The following is an 18,462-nucleotide window of genomic DNA, read 5'->3' on the forward strand; positions in this document are numbered from 1 at the left end:
CCCCCCGGGAAAGTGGAGTCCCCTGGGCAACTACCCAGCATGTCCATTTTGGTAAGATGGCCCTGCTCATACATACTACTAGCTTTTCGCTGGGTTGAACGAAAAAAAAAAACCTGACCGCTCGGTGTGGAGCCGCTGTACTAACAATCTGATGTTAGTACAGCATTCTTCCCTGTTGTGCTATTGTGCTCTGACAGGAAGACGGTCCCCTGCCAGAACAGCAGACACTACAGAACACCGTTATCATATTAAAGAGGAACTGCAGTCTTCTCACATAATTTGTAATAAAAACATCTTTGGCATTCTGAAGCTTCCCTCCAACCACTTTGCATATTATTTTATATATACTGTGATTTTGTACTTGCCAAATATGCTGCAGAAATATCCCTAGACTAAATCTGGTTGCAGCCATTTTAACTGTGGGCAGCTGAAGCTGCTGCCTGTTCACTTCCTGGATTTACACAGACACACAGAGGCACACACTTACATACACACATATATACAGACAGACACATTCACACCACTGTTTGCCTGCACACTTCTCCTCATGGATCTCTGCAGTCTCCTGTTATCTCCACCCTCATCTAACCCCCTCCAGCTTTGCAGCTCTCATTGGCTCTCCTATGACTCATCCCTCCTCTGTGGCTGGAAAACTCTCAGGAGAGCGAGAGAGAGAGCTGTGCATGATGTCATTAGCCTAGACAAATGACCAGACAAGAAAGCGGAAGTGGGCTGTATAAGGTATTTACTGGCAGAAAAAAATGATTTACTATTCAAAGTTAAAACAACAAGGGCAGAGGATTTATTAGATGGAAAGATGAAAAACTGACTGAAGAGACGTGTTCAGACACAGACCACGGTATCCACAACAGTGGCTGATGATAACCAAACCCAGCCCAGTACTAATCTTTTGACCTTTTGGTCTACTCAGACTGTACCATATCCTGAGCTGATGGAGGTATATACTCTGCCGCGGAATCCAGTGGATCTCCAGTTACTACTATACCTAAATATTTGAAAGAGGTAACAACCTGCACTTGTCTGGTAAAGCGGTAGGCAATGAATCCAAGGGAAGAAGTACTGACTTGTGCCAGTTAATGGAAAAGCCAGGGAGATAATGAAAACAAACAAGGAAAAGCCGCTCAGGTGTAGTCTCTTATCCTGGTGCAGGTCAGATCCGTCATCCGAAACAGTAGAAATCCAAAAGTGAGACCGCACTCAAGGCAATTTGTTGAAATCAATGAATTTCTTTATTCCTCATAGATGAATGCATACAGACAGTGCACAACAGACGTTTTAGGTTGACGCGTTTCACGATCCAACCGATCGCTTACTCATAACCATGTGGTTATAAGTAAGCGATCGGTTGTATAGTGAAACGCGTCAACCTGACACGTCTGTTGTGCACTGTCTGTATGTATTCATCTATGAGGAATAAAGAAATTCATTGATTTCAACAAATTGCCTCGAGTGCGGTCTCACCTTTGGATTTCTAATGGAAAAGCCAGACTTCTAACCAAATTGATCCATAATTTTCATTACCGATGACAATGAACCTGCCGTGTCACCCACAGATGTCATCGGCATACAGTGAAATCTTTTCTTCTCTATGCCCTCATCTAAACCAAATGACATCCAGTGAAGCTCTTACTATTAAACAAGCAAAAAGTGGGGGGAGCAAACCCTGAACATGTATTTGTAAAGCTGGTGGAGCTATGAACCAAGCGACATGTATATTAAAAAAGAATAGCGCAACCATGCAAAAGAAATGACTATCAAATATGAAGACAATCCATAAATAAAAATGGGGATTTGGTCCCACCATATGGCCATATCGTGCTCAAGCCCACCACTACGTCAAAGTACCCCATTATCAGTGGGTCCTACACTATCCATAAAAAAAGGATGAATCCAGCCTCTCTAACCCTTGGAGACAACACTCCTTGCTGAGAGAGATGTCCTAATGCACTACAAGGGACTCCTCCTATATCTACTTGATAGTGGACACTGATAGAGTACAGGTGTGTGTGTGTGTGTGGGGGGGGGGGGGGTGGGGTGCTCAACCTCAGAAGTCTGGTCAGACCAGACTTCTGAGGTTGAGTACCCCACCCCCCCCACACACACCTGTACTCTATCAGTGTCCACTATCAAGTAGATATAGGAGGAGTCCCTTGTAGTGCATTAGCACATCTCTCCCAGCAAGGAGTGTTGTCTCCAAGGGTTAGAGAGGCTGGATTCATCCTTTTTTTATGGATAGTGTAGGACCCACTGACAATGGGGTACTTTGACGTAGTGGTGGGCTTGAGCACGATATGGCCATATGGTGGGACCAAATCCCCATTTTTATTTATGGATTGTCTTCATATTTGATAGTCATTTCTTTTGCATGTGTGCGCTATTCTTTTTTAATAAGCTCTTACTATTGCTGCCCATGGTTCCAACGCTATAGCAAAGAGCAGGAGTGACAAGGGACACCCTTGCCTTGTGCCACGGTATAATGGAAATTCCTCTGATACAGAATAACCCCTGTGTGATTATTGATATGTAAATCACTACACTGGAAGATTATGTGTGGATATTTTTGGACACTTTTGTTTAGAGGACAATTTGTTGCCTATATTTGGCACGGTGTATATACTGTATATTTACATTTTATGTATGGTGAGATTACATTTTGATAGACAATGTACAACCGTTATATAAGAGATATTTTGTTTAGTTCCTGTCTAAATATATTACACTTTACTCTTGGATACTGGAATTTTGACATTGAAAATTGCACAGAGATCACCTGTACAATGCAGAATTGACACATTTGTGCTTTCATCCGTCAATCAGATTCTGCTGTACACATTATTGTTAGTTGCCTGTTGCAGGTGATTAACACAGAAGCATTTTAGGCTTCCCATCTGGTGTCTGTAGAGCTGGATTTATTTCCAGTCTGCTGCTAGGTAAGCAGTAATTATATCAGTTTAGTTCAGGCTGCTTTACAGCTCTGTCATATATTTGAGCTCATCAGTATAAAGAAGCATTTTGTTTAAAGAGCCACTTAGTGACTCAAAGTATTGAAGCAAGAGACAGCCAGGGGACTAGTATTTTCAAAATCAGCTCAGCAATGTTAGCCTACATCTTTTTTTACTAGAACATGTTTCTTTTAAATTTAATTTTTTTACACTTTTCCAGAGTAAAGTTTGACTGTTCTAACACATAAGTGTGTATGTTGCTTGTGTAATCAGATGCAGTGTCTTCCCACCAGTTCTCTTGTTACTTTTAATGTTGCAAGAATTTTTGCTAGCTATAACCCTGGGGCTTCTTGAGATTGTCACTCCATATTCTCATAAACTACTGTAGTTGCATATAGAATCTGTTCTAAAAGATATCTCATAGCTTTATCCTGTCTCTAATTCATGGGCTAGAAATAATGCTGTGGGGTGCAATGACCATGAAATGGCCCCTAAAGGGTCATTGGTTGACAGGCATGGTTCCAAAAAGCCATGAGAGCCATAGGCAAAGTTGGGGAAAGGTCATCAAAGAGCAACGCTGCAGGAACCCAACTGAAGAGAGAGCAGTAACTCTTTTCATAGGATATTTATAGGATCAAATAGATAACAAAATTCCTTCCTCAATACTCTTTGAGGGCATTTGTTTAGGACCAACATTTTGTCCATTTCTCTGGTCCTTTGGCTCTGTTTCTTGCTTGCTGTAATATACAGTTAAAGATTACCAGCTTTCTATTCTTTTGCGAAATGGTCAAGACCAAAGTTTTCTTTTTTTATTTATAACAGTGCAGATAAGCCTTTCCTACATGAAAAATAGCTTTAAGATTTGAGGTGGTAATTGACTGTTAGTAAGTCTCTAGGCCCCTGAAGCTTGTACTCTAAAAAAACAAGTCACCAGCGGCACACAGCGGCACACAGCGGCAGACATTGCTCACCCAATAGTCCCTGTGTGAGAACACATTTTGGACCCCCATTGAAGTATCACCAAAGTACAACATTTTATTTGTATTGATGTAGAGTAGCTTGATAGAGGGAGAGGGTGCAGACACTTGACCAACTCCTATCTACTGTAGTATAAATGGGCGCTTAAAGTGATACTAAAGTCTTGTTGTTTTTTCATTAAAAATAGCAAACATGTTATACCTACCTGCTCTGTGCTGGTGGTTTTGCACAGAGCAGCCCAGATTCTCCTCTTCTTGGCTCCCTCTTCGGCACTTCTCGCTCCTCTCCTGTTGAGTTCCCCTACAGCAAGCAGCTTGCTATGGGGGCACCCGAGCCGGCCTACAGCTCCCTGTGTCCAGACACAGATCCGCAGTCCAGCCTCACCCCCTTTCTCTCTTCATTGGCTCACTGACTTTGATTGACAGCAGCGGGAGCTAATATCAATGTGCTGCTGTCTAAGACAATGAGGAGGGGAGTCCCGGACAGCAGAGTCTCTCTCACCACTGGATATAGATGGATCGTATTAGGGGGGCTGCTGCACTCAGAAGGTTTTTTATCCTAATGGATAGAATGCATCAAGTTAAAAAACCTTCTGCCTTTCCAACACTTTAAGTCCCAGAGGGCCCTTTTTATCTTTTTATCTTATCATGGCATTAAATGTATCCTAGTTAACATACTGATGATCTTGTACTGCCTATGAGTTGACATTAAATCCCACTCCTTTCTGGCAATAAAGTGTATCTAAACCTAAGAACAAAAATTTAATGAATCACAGTTTGTCTTTGCTTAGATACGGTGGCTGGATTTTTCCCCCACAATTTTTTTCTGCTTTATTTTCCCCTGGTGATCCTGCCAGGAACAAACTCTCTGTCCTAGGGTAACAACCGTACAGTGTCTAGGAGGAGCAGCATTGCAACTCTGGGAAGAGAGTGTATTAGGAGTGTATAATACCATCCACCCCCCCCCCCCAATCCGTAACATAGGGGGAGGTGTTTGTAGTCAACAGATTGGGCAGCACAGTGGCTAGATGGTTAGCACTTCCACCTAGCAGCAGTCAGGTTGTTGGTTCAAAAACCAGCCATGGCACTACTGGCCTGGAGTTTGCATATTCCCTCTGTGCCTGCATGGGTTTCCTCCCACACTTGAGTCCTGTCAAAATTGACCCTGGTATGTGTATGTATGAATGCGAGATAGGGACCTTAGATTGTAAGCTCCTTGAGGGCAGGGACTGATATGAATGTACAATATATAGACTGCTCAGCATAAATGAGTATACCCAACAGATTTTATCAGAAAACCTTTAGGCCCCTTTCACACGAGCGATCCGATCAGATCTGCCTGTCAGTTTTTTAGGCGGATCTGATCGGATCCCCCATACATACCTATGGGGCAGCGAATGTCAGCGGAAACATGTCCGCTGACAGCCGCTGCCATCCGCATCCGATCCTGTCCATGAAATCCGGACGGATGAAAAAACGGACTGTGCCGTGTGAAAGGACCCTTATTTCATGATGTCAGCAATGACACCACATGGAAGAAAAATGTCACAAGGCCTGAGAAAGAAAATACGTTTTTTACACAAGAAAGGTGATGACTACAAGAAGATCAGCAAAGCTTTACTTATCATTCGGAATACCGTAACAAAAGTGATACAAACATTTACCATAGATGGAACTACAAGCATCTCACAGGGATGTCCAGGCATTCAATGCCTAGAAGACTTGGTGCTGTCCTTCCAAATCATGGAGGTCATACAAAATACCAGATGTAGTAGTTTTTGTTGTGGGGTGTATTCATTTTTGCATCAACTATTTTGAGTAAAACTGAAGATTTTGTAATCTAAGTTATATTATTAACCTTTCATGTAATGAGCTAAACAAATGTTCTATAAAACTCAGCTTTTTCAAAATTTTGCAACACTTTGGGCCCTGCCGCTGTGATGCAGCTGCCAAATGCCAGAGCCTTCCCTGAAATGATGTAATGATGCTTGTGTAGTTAATCTACATGTTGTGTCGATATTTAGCAATAGCAGAATTTTAATGTAATATGTCTGATTATTTAGTCTGGAGTCAGAAATTGTGTGTTGTGTGGTAATGCGCAGTGCAGTAAAGCCGTTATCTCATTTTAATGGACTTGTAACTTTTTTTTCCTGCACACTACAACACACAGATGGTTCACACACTCTAAAAGACAGATTTGTTGTGGTACTTTGGGATGCTATTAAGGCCCCATGCACACGGGGCGTTAGAAAAAACGTACGTCAAAGTTAGTTCTGACGCCGGAAAAAGCAGCTGTAAAAACGTGCTTTCAGTAGCTTTTTCCATTGGCGTTATTGCACGTTTTGCCACGTTGCTTTTAGCAGCGTTTTTTTTTCTTCCATTCAAAATCAATGGTTCCCTATGGGAGCCTATTGATTTGAATGGAGGTCGCACCGCAACACCGCAAGTCGGATCCGACTTGCGGGGCGACTTGCGCTGTGAGAATCTTGAGGGGGAACTCCACGCCAAAATGGGAAAAAAACGGCGTGGGAGTCCCCCCCAGGGTTCCAAACCAGGCCCTTCGGGTCTGTTATGGAATTTGAGGGTAGCCCCATGCCGAAAAAACGGCATGGGGTCCCCCCAAAATCCATACCAAACCCTTATCCGAGCATGCAGCCCGGCAGGCCAGGAAAGGGGAGGGGACGAGCGAGCGGCCCCACCCCCCCTGGACCACACCAGGCCACATGCCCTCAACATGGGGGGGTGTTGGTGCTTTGGGGCAGGGGGAGCTCTGCACCCCCCACCTCAAAGCACCTTGCCCCCATGTTGATGAGGACAAGGGCCTCATCCCCACAACCCTGGCCGGTGGTTGTGGGGGTCTGCGGGCAGGGGGCTCATCGGAATCTGGAAGCCCCCTTTAACAAGGGGGCACCCCAGATCCCGGACCCCCTCCCTATGTGAATGGGTATGGGGTACACTGTACCCCTACCCATTCACCCCATAAAAGGCAGTGTATGGAAATAACGACAAGAGACGTTTTGGAAAGTTTATTAAAAATCTTCATCCGACTCTTCTTGTCTTCTCCTCTCCGGGGGTCTTCTCCGGGGTCTTCTGCTCTTTTGCTGTCCGCCCTTCTTGTCTTCTCCTCTCCGGGGTCTTCTCCGGGGTCTTCTGCTCTTTTGCTGTCCCCCTCTTCTTGTGTTCTTGTCTCCGGGGTCTTCTGCTGTCCCCTCTTCTGCTGTCCTCTCTTCTTTTCTTCTCCTCTCCGGTCTTCTGCTCTTTTGCTGTCGGCTGTCTTCTTCCTCCGGTCCTCCTCCGACGACGTCTCCGCTGATTATGCCTATCTCCGGTCTCTTCAGCTTATTATATAGCCATTAGGGGCGTGGCCCCGATGACGTCATCTGGAGACCCCGCCCCCCTCATGTCACAGATGACGTCATATGTGACATGAGGGGGCGGGGCCTCCAGATGACGTCATCGGGGCCACGCCCCTAATGGCTATATAATAAGCTGAAGAGACCGGAGATAGGCATAATCAGCGGAGACGTCGTCGGAGGAGGACCGGAGGAAGAAGACAGCCGACAGCCGACAGCAAAAGAGCAGAAGACCGGAGAGGAGAAGAAAAGAAGAGAGGACAGCAGAAGAGGGGACAGCAGAAGACCCCGGAGACAAGAACACAAGAAGAGGGGGACAGCAAAAGAGCAGAAGACCCCGGAGAAGACCCCGGAGAGGAGAAGACAAGAAGGGCGGACAGCAAAAGAGCAGAAGACCCCCGGAGAGGAGAAGACAAGAAGAGTCGGATGAAGATTTTTAATAAACTTTCCAAAACGTCTCTTGTCGTTATTTCCATACACTGCCTTTTATGGGGTGAATGGGTAGGGGTACAGTGTACCCCATACCCATTCACATAGGGAGGGGGTCCGGGATCTGGGGTGCCCCCTTGTTAAAGGGGGCTTCCAGATTCCGATGAGCCCCCTGCCCGCAGACCCCCACAACCACCGGCCAGGGTTGTGGGGATGAGGCCCTTGTCCTCATCAACATGGGGGCAAGGTGCTTTGAGGTGGGGGGTGCAGAGCTCCCCCTGCCCCAAAGCACCAACACCCCCCCATGTTGAGGGCATGTGGCCTGGTGTGGTCCAGGGGGGGTGGGGCCGCTCGCTCGTCCCCTCCCCTTTCCTGGCCTGCCGGGCTGCATGCTCGGTTAAGGGTCTGGTATGGATTTTGGGGGGGACCCCATGCCGTTTGAGGCTACCCTCAAATTCCATAACAGACCCGAAGGGCCTGGTTTGGAACCCTGGGGGGGACCCCACGCCGTTTTTTTCCCATTTTGGCGTGGAGTTCCCCCTCAAGATTCCCACAGCGCAAGTCACCCCGCAAGTCGGATCCGACTTGCGGTGTTGCGGTGCGACCTCCATTCAAATCAATAGGATCCCATAGGGAACCATTGATTTTGAATGGAAGAAAAAAAAACGTATAACGTGGCTTAACGCACGTTAAGCAACGTTATAGCAAAGTTATTCAGCTTTTAGCAGCGTCAGGCGTTTTTAACGCTGTAACGCTGGTCCTCAGAACGCGCAGGTGGTGGGTTCTTGTTGCAGCCTAAAAACGTCTAAGCCACTTACAGCTCAAAAACGTCTGAGTGTGCATGAGGCCATAGAATAACATGGAGGGGCGTTTTTAGGCTGCAAAAAGAAAACGCCTGACGCTGCTTACAGCGGCGTTAAAAACGTCCCGTGTGCATGGGGCCTAAGAATTAATTGATCCACAATGCACAGGGGAGCCTGTTGGACAGTGGAGGAAACCTGGCTAGTGGCAAACAGGCTTTTGTGGCAGTTCCAGTGGGAGGGCACTACCACGGTGCATCCTGGGATTGACCATAAAAGCCAAGGGCACATGTGACAGGGCATCTTTGGCAGGGAGCAGAGTCCCGGGAGGAGGGTGATGGCTGTCTCTCCTCCTGCTGTCTGAGGAAGGTGGTCACAGGCAGTTGGCCTAGTGAGCCAGGTGTGGAGCTGAGCCTGAAGGATCCTGGAAAGCTGACGGTGGAGCTGCTGGCAGAGTCACCTGGGAAAAACAGTGTCTGTGTGTACCAGGGGGCTTGCCAAGGGGTCTGCCCAGGAAGGGGGACCCCTCCAGAGAAGTCAGAGGATAGAAGGTGGTCCGTTTTACATGCATCACCTTGGGAACACTCCCCTTCAGATGGAATAGACTCCTCATGGTTTTCTGCATTGTTTTTTGGATTTTTTCACATATGGACAATGTTTATTGTTTTATTGTTTAGTAATAGCGCACTTTTGTAATTTTCAGTTACAATTTTTTTTCACACAAGAGTAAAGGGGTGCCAAGTAGAACCCTGAAGAGTAGGGGTAAAGGGGGGGGGGGCATGCGGGGCCCTGAAGAGTAATTCACTATACAGTTTGCTTATCAAATACTTCACTACAGTGGCAAGGTGAAGTAACGGCCTTGCCGTACTTAGCATAGTTAGAAGTCCGAAAATTGTGCATAGTTCATCCAGTTGGAGTATCCCACTTATCCTTCTCCTATCCAAGTTCCAAAATAAAACCAACAAAAAAACTCATCCCCTGGACTGTTTTCTGACTGAGCCAAACGCTTAAAGTACTTTGAATTGCTAAGTTATTGCTATGGGTAACCCAGGGGAACCCGCTTCAAGCAGCTCCCCAGGGAATAGTGCTACACAAGGTTTTACTGTTTATTGTTACAGAAATGTTTGTACACTTAATATATCAAACCTCCTGCAACATTCTGCTTTTAAATTGCTGGTGGTCTATAGAAACATAGTGGTGGACTTTTTGGCTCTAATAAACATGTTGGAGGGCTCTAAAAACACAGTGGTGGATGTAATTCTCTGCATCTTTTAATCTGTGTGTATGGATGCTACATCCTGAGTACAGATGAGAAGGATCCTTGCTCTTTGTGTAGAAGCAGTGGTCTCTATGCAGAGGTCCGATGCGCCCCCTGCTGAGTCAGATCTATAGGTCTGCATTTAGAAAAGCTCATGTCTTGGCAGGGGGTGTATCAGAGCTCTGCAGAGAGACCACTCCTTTTACACAAAAAGCAAGAGTCCTTTTGTGCAACAAGCTGGCAGGCGGCAGGCTTTTCTACTCAGGCTGTGGCTGGTTTCTAAAGAAATAAAATTGATGACATTAAACACTTTTTGTTTTGATGTATCTGCATTGTACTGTATGTAGCTGATTTAAACTGAAAGTTTAGTTGGGCTTCAAGCAACCAGTGTTATAATTACAATGAACTGACTTACATAGGAAAAAAAAAATGCTAAATATTTTCTTATAATATTATTTTTTATATATTTTATTTTCCTAGCAAAAACAAGTGATCTATGAAAGAAAAGTGTAAAGTAATAATAAAAAAAGAATAATTTGAGGAAAAAGTATAAAATAGCCCACAGAAAAAAAAAAAAAATAACTGCATATTTTATACTTTGGGGCACTGACCCTAAATTAATAAATAAAATGGTGTTCTGCACTGAGTGGGTATGAAAAGTATGCAAAGTCCTTTTTCGACATCACATTACACACCATGAATTTCTCATTCCGAATTACGGGAGATTGTGAAAACGCAATATGACACAATTCTTATTAGCAATTTAAAAGCTACGCTTATTTCACAAGCTTTGTGTGAATTACATGGAAGAAGTGTAATGCCGATTCATCAGGAAGGTTCACAATCCATGCAGGTTGGCTTCTAAGACACACAGAAGGTAGACGTTCTCTGTAGCCAGTGAAGTATGAAAAAAAAATCCAGCCATGTTCCATCGGCATGACAACTGGTATGGGCAGGCTAGTCGGGCTTTAGAAGTATGACCTTTAAATAGGGTCCATGGAAAAGGTGAAAAACATAAAAATAGAGGGATAGCATTTGTATCCAGCTGAATTATTAATTTGACAACTGATTTCTTCTAAACTGTACCTCTAATGTCCGTGGCATTTTTTTTACTTTTTAGAATTTATTTTGGCATTCTGCTATATCAAATTGTTTGTTGAATATATAATTCAGTGATTTATGGAGGAAAGGATAAATCTGTACTGCTTACATCTTTTTCTTCTACATAAAATGAATTGCTATTGCTGGGCTTAAAGTGATTTAATCACCTAATGAGCATGCAGCTTCTTTAACTTTAACCCTTGCTTATTAGATGTGTGTTATTGACGAAAACATTTCTTTTGTTTCGTTTAGATTCGTTAATCTAGTTATTTAGTTTCGTTATTCGTATTCAAAATTAGTTTTTATGTCTTTTTCAAATTATCTTAGAATTTCCTGATCTTTTTCTTTTCGAAATGTTAGAATCGATAACTTTTGAATCGGTCGAATTGAAAACTTTAGATTTTTCTTTTTTTGGGAAAGTGAACAATCAAAAGAAAAAGCTTCATCAAATGATTACAATGACTCTTTAAGTCACTTTTGGCTTAACAAAAACAGAATTTTTTCGAAATGGTAGTCTTTGATTTCAGAAATATATTTACAGCTTGAATTGGACTGGAATTCGATGTAAAATTCTATTTGAATTTAAAATGTATTTTCCGAAATTTGGACGAATTTCGTTTCGTTATTCAGAGCATTCTGTAACTTCATTTATACTGTAATTCAGGTATTCGGATATATCCAAATCTCCAAATAACAAAAAAAATTGTCCGAATTTTTATTTGGAACGAAATGAACCACACATGTCTATTGCCTATGTTCCAGTACAAGCTGGCGCCATAACCGCTGCTCCAGGTTTCCTGTTTCAGGGTGGCTCTGTTCTCTGGCAGCATCCTATGGGGTCACCCTTGCATGCAGAGACTAGAGTTGCATCTCCCTACTCTGTGTTCATTAATTGAAATACACAGCCCCATAGCCCAGGATGGCAAGGCACTTCCCTGCTCCTCCTGCTCCTCTCTCCTCCTCCCCCTCCTTTTTTCAGGCCAACAGACAGACTCCAGACTGCACTGTTCATGGTTAACTATTTTCTACGAAGACTGGAAGGTTAGAGAAATAGCTGTAATCTGCAAGTACTGGGGTAAGAATTTTAGCAAATAGGCAAACTTTATTGGCGAAAGTTAATTGGGCACAATGCTAGATAACCCTGAGGGTTTAATACTACTTTACAGAGTATCTATGGTCAAAATGTAAAATCATTATTATAATTTCCACATTTTATTTCAATTATTTCTAGCTTGCTCAAAAGTAATCTGAACAAAAAAAGGAATTAATATAACTTTAAGTTTTATTTTAGAGTACATTTTTCACTTGGAGCCAAAATACAGACAAAACTTTTGCATTTATTTTGTATACCATGGAGAAGGGTTGTAACACAGGTTACATGGTTAGAATAACCGTTTAAACCATTAGATTTTTGTTTGAACGGTTGTAGAAATTTTGTTTGTAAGAACATTCTTGCTAGCCCATGTTGGATCAACTAATGTCACGGTCAGGAGTTAGGCTCGGAGACCAGTAGATAGGTTTCATGGTATTCACACAGGCTCACCTTAGGTGTGGAGTCTAAACACTAACTGATATTCACCGGAGCTTCTGATGCTGGAGATGACTTTTGCTGCATGTTAGTACCAGGTCGTGGTCTCCAGGATCGCCTTACAAAGAGGTGAGCATGCAGGGGTCCAATAGCAGATAGAGATCAAGCAGAAGAGTAGTCAGTAAACAAGTCAAAGGTCAGTAACAGGTGGTTGCAGGTTGGGATCAAGCAGAAGCATAGTCAGGGAACAAGCCAAAGTTCGGCAACAATTGGTAGTAAACATAAAGACAGCTGTAGCTATGTGGGAGAGAGCACAATAATCTGGTAAACAGAAAGTGAGGAGACATGGCTTAAATTATAAAGTTTGAGAGAGGAGCAAAGATTTCTAGGTTCAAGAGAAACAATGGACAAGACAAGAGTGTCTTAAGAGATCAGATAGGGAGCTGTCCAGCATCTCAGGTGGCACAAAGAGAAGAGCTACAGCTGGACACTACAGAGAATGCGGGTTCAGATCCGGACTTTGACAACTAATTTCATTCAAAAGCCCTTAAAGTTTTGCCCAGACCTGTTGCTTGAATGGCAACTGCTGGTTCAAGACAAAATGTTACATCCTGCTCCTTGGAATTTTCTCGTCACTGCAGTCTAATATGAATGTCAATTTGACTTTACCAACATTTAAAAAATTAAACGAACATTCCAAAAATAAACATTTTGTAACAAAATGGCCAGCTTAAGGCTCCCTGTGAATTGCTGTCTTGGTGACAACTTTTATAACTGCATGTCAAGGAGAAAAGAATTAAGGTGGCACAGGGAGCAATAAACTTAAACCTTCTATTACACTCTAATGAGGTAGCCATGGTTGCCACCCAGCCTGGACTTTAATCATGTTGCCGTTGTTTATCTCTATTACATGAGGGATGATAGAATTAATAATTTAACATTGGAAAGATAAGATACTTTTGCTTGCTGTCCTGGTTAGAGGAAGTGACATGGACAATACATTTCTGGCAAGATCAATAGGTATTCTCTGTATTTGCTGAAAATGTCCTTAGCCTGAAAAATAAAAACTTAGGCCCCTTACATTGGAGTGCTTCCACTTCATCTCAGCAGGGGATCCATGAACTGATCCTCTGCTGAGTTCGATCAGAATGGAAACTGATCCTGCAGTTAAAAGATTGTCATTCCCTTTGTTTCTATATTTCTCAGTTAAAGTTTTATGTGTCATGGAATATTTTGTTCCTTTTGAAGTAAACAGGATGTCTGTGTGAAAGGGGAATAAATACTAAAAAGAAATCGAATGCAGTCAACACATTGAAGGACTGGTAATCTGCAACTTTTTTTGTTTTTGGGTTTGGGTTTAGTTATGTAATAGAGTGCCCTTTTACTCACCATGCCCAGATGCAGGTGCAGACTCCTTTTCCTGCCACTCCCTGTGTTCCTGAACATGCCCAGGGAAGAGAAGTTCCTCTGCTTCCCTCAATCAGCAGCTCAAAGATGAGGCAGGGGTAGCCGGTCAAGTGAACTGAAGACGGGTGAGCTGTCCTCCACTGTCAGAACTGGCATGCAGGAGATTGAGAACGCCTAATAGCATGCAGCTTCTCTAGAGGACCCTATTACTGTGGGGAACTAGCCGAGTACTGCAGTTCCAGTGGATTGCCCCCCCCCCACCCCCATGTCCTTGGGCTTTGGATCCCTCCAGCTGTTTGTCTGTGTTACCAGATCTACCGTGACTTTACTGAGAGGGATCCTGTTTATGAGTATACTCACAAGTAGCTGTTTGTGTCCTGTACTGTTTTACTGAAGTAGTGGTTGTCTGTTGCTAAGGCTTATAGAGACATCCATACATGCTTACTGTTATATATTGACATGAATCCCCCCATCTTTCTCAGGAATCTGCTGCCCATCCCATAGAATTGAACCAGATATTACAAATACATTTTTTCTTCTTTACCTTAGTGGTGTATGCCAGTTACGAGACTCAAATGTTATTTAAAAGCATGCCTGTCCTTTAAGTGGTTCTATACTATAGCAGAAAATGTTTCCCAAATGAAAATAATTTTCTTCTATCATTCTTCATTTTATCGTTTTGACAGCGTTCATACTAAAAAACAGGAAATTGAAATAACCAGTTATGTAAACAGTATTTACACCCTAGCTTGTACAAGATTCATGTTCAACTTCTTTACCAAGTTGGAAATGTTAAAGCTACTGTCACAAGGATCAGTATTCAAGTTAGGGATTCCCTTCCAAGGGGACATGTCACTTGCTGCCCACTCTGCTTTCTCTGCACCCCAGGTGAAGATTACGTAGAACCTGACCTGACACTTCCAGGGGTGTTGGAGTCAGTGACCTGAAATACACATATATTTATCAGGTACAATAGTGTTACCTCTCCTTTGTTGCTCCACAGCACTGGTCCGGTAATTCGGGCGTTTGTTTTGCACAATGTATAAGGAGAAAATTGTTCTGGGAGTGCTTTGCCAGTATTGAAAGTACCTGTCACTTATTCAAACTTATCTTGCAGTTACAAGATTTGCATTCCTTTTGTTTCCTCCTTTCTCAGATAATGGTTTTTGTGCATTATCAAAGATTTTGTTTCTTTTTAATGTAAACTTGTTGATGGACAAATACAGAGACTGCCATTGCTCACCTGCAGTAGTTAAACTTGCTGCCTGGCTGTTATTTTAGGCCACGGCACTGAGTTTCTGACCTAGAGTGGACATCCTCATAAGAGTCCTTATCTGCCACCTGTTCAGGGTCAGTGACTTTTAAAGTAACTACAGTACCTCTCTAACATAGCAATCTCTTGCAACTTTTATATCTTTTAACTTGCTATTGCTAATAAAAGCATTCTGATACCTACCAGTCGCCTTCTTGCTACCGTTTCTAGAACCAAGCCAGGTTGGAGGGACACGTGACTACTGTCAACATTTCAAGAGCTATGTTCAGACAGACCCAGCATTTTTAGGAGAGCTAGGTGTGAATGGCACTTGTGTTATGAGAAGAGGGTGGAAAGAAAGAGGGAGCTACAAAACAAAATTATTTTATAGAATTATCTAGCTTTGCATCTTCTTCGTTATGTAACATTGTGACAGGATATCATGGTCTTGGCGGAGAATGCGCTTATGAGGGGGGCCTCCCTTGGACCTCCAGCTCAAGTACTCCTGGGCATGGAATGGCTTGGAGAATAGACAAACCAGAAGCAGCTGGTGCCTTGTCAGAGATGTCAGTGTCTGATTATGTTTAAGATACTGGGTACAGAAATTAGGTTTGGCACATGTCAGAGGCAGCGCTGGGTTATGGCAAAGTCAAGCAGCAGGGCAAAGTCTAAATACAAGCCAGAGTCAGCAACAGGCAGGCAGAGACAGCATTAAGATGGCAGCTGAGGACATATTTCATAATACAGGCTGAGGTCAGTAAGAGGCAGAGGATGAAATGGTAGAATCCGCAGGCAAGTCCAAAGTCAAAGGTAGGCTAAGATTAGGGCCTGCATCGGCCCATACACCTATGTCAGCCCCATAGGACATTTCTAATGAAGGCTTCCTTTTGTTAACAGAATCTACAGCCTCAACACATTTATCTTAAATATAGGAAAGCTTTGGATGGCATCTGCCCACATAGAGGCTGTCATAATGCTCTGCACACCCAGGGATTGAGGAGTCTTATTTCATACAGTTAATGCAGGTGAGGCAGTATTTGAAGTCCTGTTTACCTCAAGGGCTCTTCCGAAAGTGGAACTCAACCCTCCTGTCTTTCTATCCTCCAAGGATAACCTATGTTTATACTATATATATATATATATATATATATATTGTGTGTGTGTGTGTGTGTGTGTATTTCATATCTAATCAGCCATTTGAGGGCTTGAAAGATTGATTGAGAGCTAACAAAAGCACTGGCAACTGTGACAGCATGGCTTGAATGTAGGCAGAATGTAAATTAAAATACTGCAGGTAACAACTTTGTTATATTTAATTAAATCCAATGAGAAAAAAAAAATACTCTTGAAATGCAGCCCGTCCGCACTGCAAGGGTTACATGTTCGTTATGTCTAGGAGTGCCAGCAAAAGCAGAAATGCTTACCTTACATTATTCTGCCCTCCAGTAGGGTCCCTCCAGCAGTGCTTGACTGCAGACTTCTCTCTAAGATGTAGCAGGCAAAAGTTGCATGCTTGCCCCCTCCATGTACAATGCAGGGTTTTCAGGGTTAATAGACCTACACTGTACGTGATGAGGCAGAGGGACTGCCCAAAGATTAGAGCTTCAGGGAGAAGAGGAAAGTGCCAAAGCAGGGTATCAGGGTAAGTAATAATACCTGTTCCTATACTGTACCTCCTAGACCTAACAGGTATCTGACCCTTGAAGTACAGAGAAGACCAGGGGCTGACTTGCAACTTTCAGCCCAGAGGACAAGTACAAACCAGAGGTCCATGGTGCAGCGACTCGGCCCCCCCTCCCACTCTCTCTTTCCGGCCTCCTCCTGACCCCCATTTCAGGCTGAAGCTTCACTCCAGGTACTCTCTACTCACTGGCCGAATCTGGTTTCCCGACCTGGCCAGCAGGGGCGGTTGGAGGGAGCTGGGACAGCTCGGTTGGGGCTGGCCGGAGGAGAAGAGTCTCCAGTGGGGCATGACACCGGCCTCTGCTCAGAGACCGCTTACACCATCCATGTTGGGGGGAGGGCTGCGCTCTGTCTTGTCTTTATCCCGCACTCAGTAGGTCAGCGGTGGGGGCTTTTTACTTTTCTTCACCAGGAATCCTTTAGGCATGTCTGTGGCAGAAGCAGTGCAGCCTTTTTATAGGGCATCAGAGTGGCCCGGGGGGCAATTGCCCCCCTGCCCCCTGGCCCAGTCCTCCCCTGGAGAAGCCACACTGCAATAGTAGATTATTTTTCCTATTTCCTATGGTTGGTCTTCAAAGATTTAATCACATTTCTGAACATTTCTAACTTTAGCTTTCTTTTAGGAAAGAATTAAATCAGTGATTTTATTTCCACTTTAAAGCAGAACTAAAATCACAAATACCTCTTCTACTACGATTAGTTGTCTGTGAGGTCCTTCACTGGAATCTCCTCCCTGGTTTCTTCCAGGTGTCCAGTCTCTCACCATCTTTATTGGTTGGCATGGGATGACGTATCTTCTGTGTATGCACAGGAATTTATTCATTCTGCACAGCCCAATGTACATGTAAAGGAGATTGTGAACAGGCAAGTAAGTTTATTTTATTGCAGAAGAGACATTACATGTCTCTTCTGTAATAAATAGCCTGCCTGCCTGCCTGCCTGCTCTCAGTTTGTTATTTTTACACTTTAGCTCTGCTTTAAGGCTTCTGCACCCTGTTTCACAATTTTGTTTGACCACCTGGTCCCAAAAGTGACTTACATGAGTTTACCTAATGATTCCAACCATATAAAATTCTGTATGCATACCGCTGTGGTTAAAGGGTTAAATGACACCTTCATCAAATCATAGAAATTAGATGTTGATTAGGACTGGAAGCTCCATGAAGCTCATGAATATCGGTAGATGAGTAATCATCAGCCAACGAAGCTCATTAATGAAGCTGCTGTTTTTATTAAATGGCAGCACAATTGCTACTTTGGCCTGGGAATATATCACATTAACTCTTTCACCCCCTGAAATAATGATGCTGTGCAGAAGTGTTATGCTTTTTTTTTTTTGATTTTTGTAATGTAATACTAAAAGTGGTTTTAAAGGCTAAAGGTTTTTTTTACCTTATTGCATTCTCTGCATTACGTAAAAAAAAAAAAAAAAAAAACTTTTAGGTGTACCCCCCCCCTCCTAAATACTTACCTGAGCCTGATCTCAATCCAGCGCTGTGCATGAGAGCAGCGGCACTGCTCTCTCTCTCTCTCTCCTTCATTACTGGACTCAGTGGGAGCAGCAGGATCCATTAGCTTGTGTGTGTATGTATGTATATATGTGTGTATATATATATATATATATATATATATATATATATATATATATATATATATATATATATATATATATATATATATATATATATTGTGAGAGATTAGCTCGGTGGTA

At 43.3% G+C, this 18,462-nt stretch overlaps 1 protein-coding gene across 2 annotated transcripts in view; it reads left to right on the forward strand.

The window, feature by feature from the left end:
• The window catches only part of RAB3B (RAB3B, member RAS oncogene family), a 164,315-nt gene that overhangs the window by 18,571 nt on the left and 127,282 nt on the right, over positions 1-18,462 (forward strand). The window contains exon 1 of one of the 2 annotated variants that reach the window (XM_082266681.1): positions 10,579-10,657. The exons of the other annotated variant lie outside the window; for it this stretch is intronic. The gene's annotated coding sequence lies outside the window, so the exon portion shown is untranslated. Of the gene's footprint in view, positions 1-10,578; positions 10,658-18,462 lie in introns of those variants that run through there. 2 annotated transcript variants of the gene reach the window in all.

The sequence above is a fragment of the Pelophylax lessonae genome (genome assembly GCF_965119305.1).
Source record: "Pelophylax lessonae genome assembly, chromosome: 8".
Taxonomy (NCBI): domain Eukaryota; kingdom Metazoa; phylum Chordata; class Amphibia; order Anura; family Ranidae; genus Pelophylax; species Pelophylax lessonae.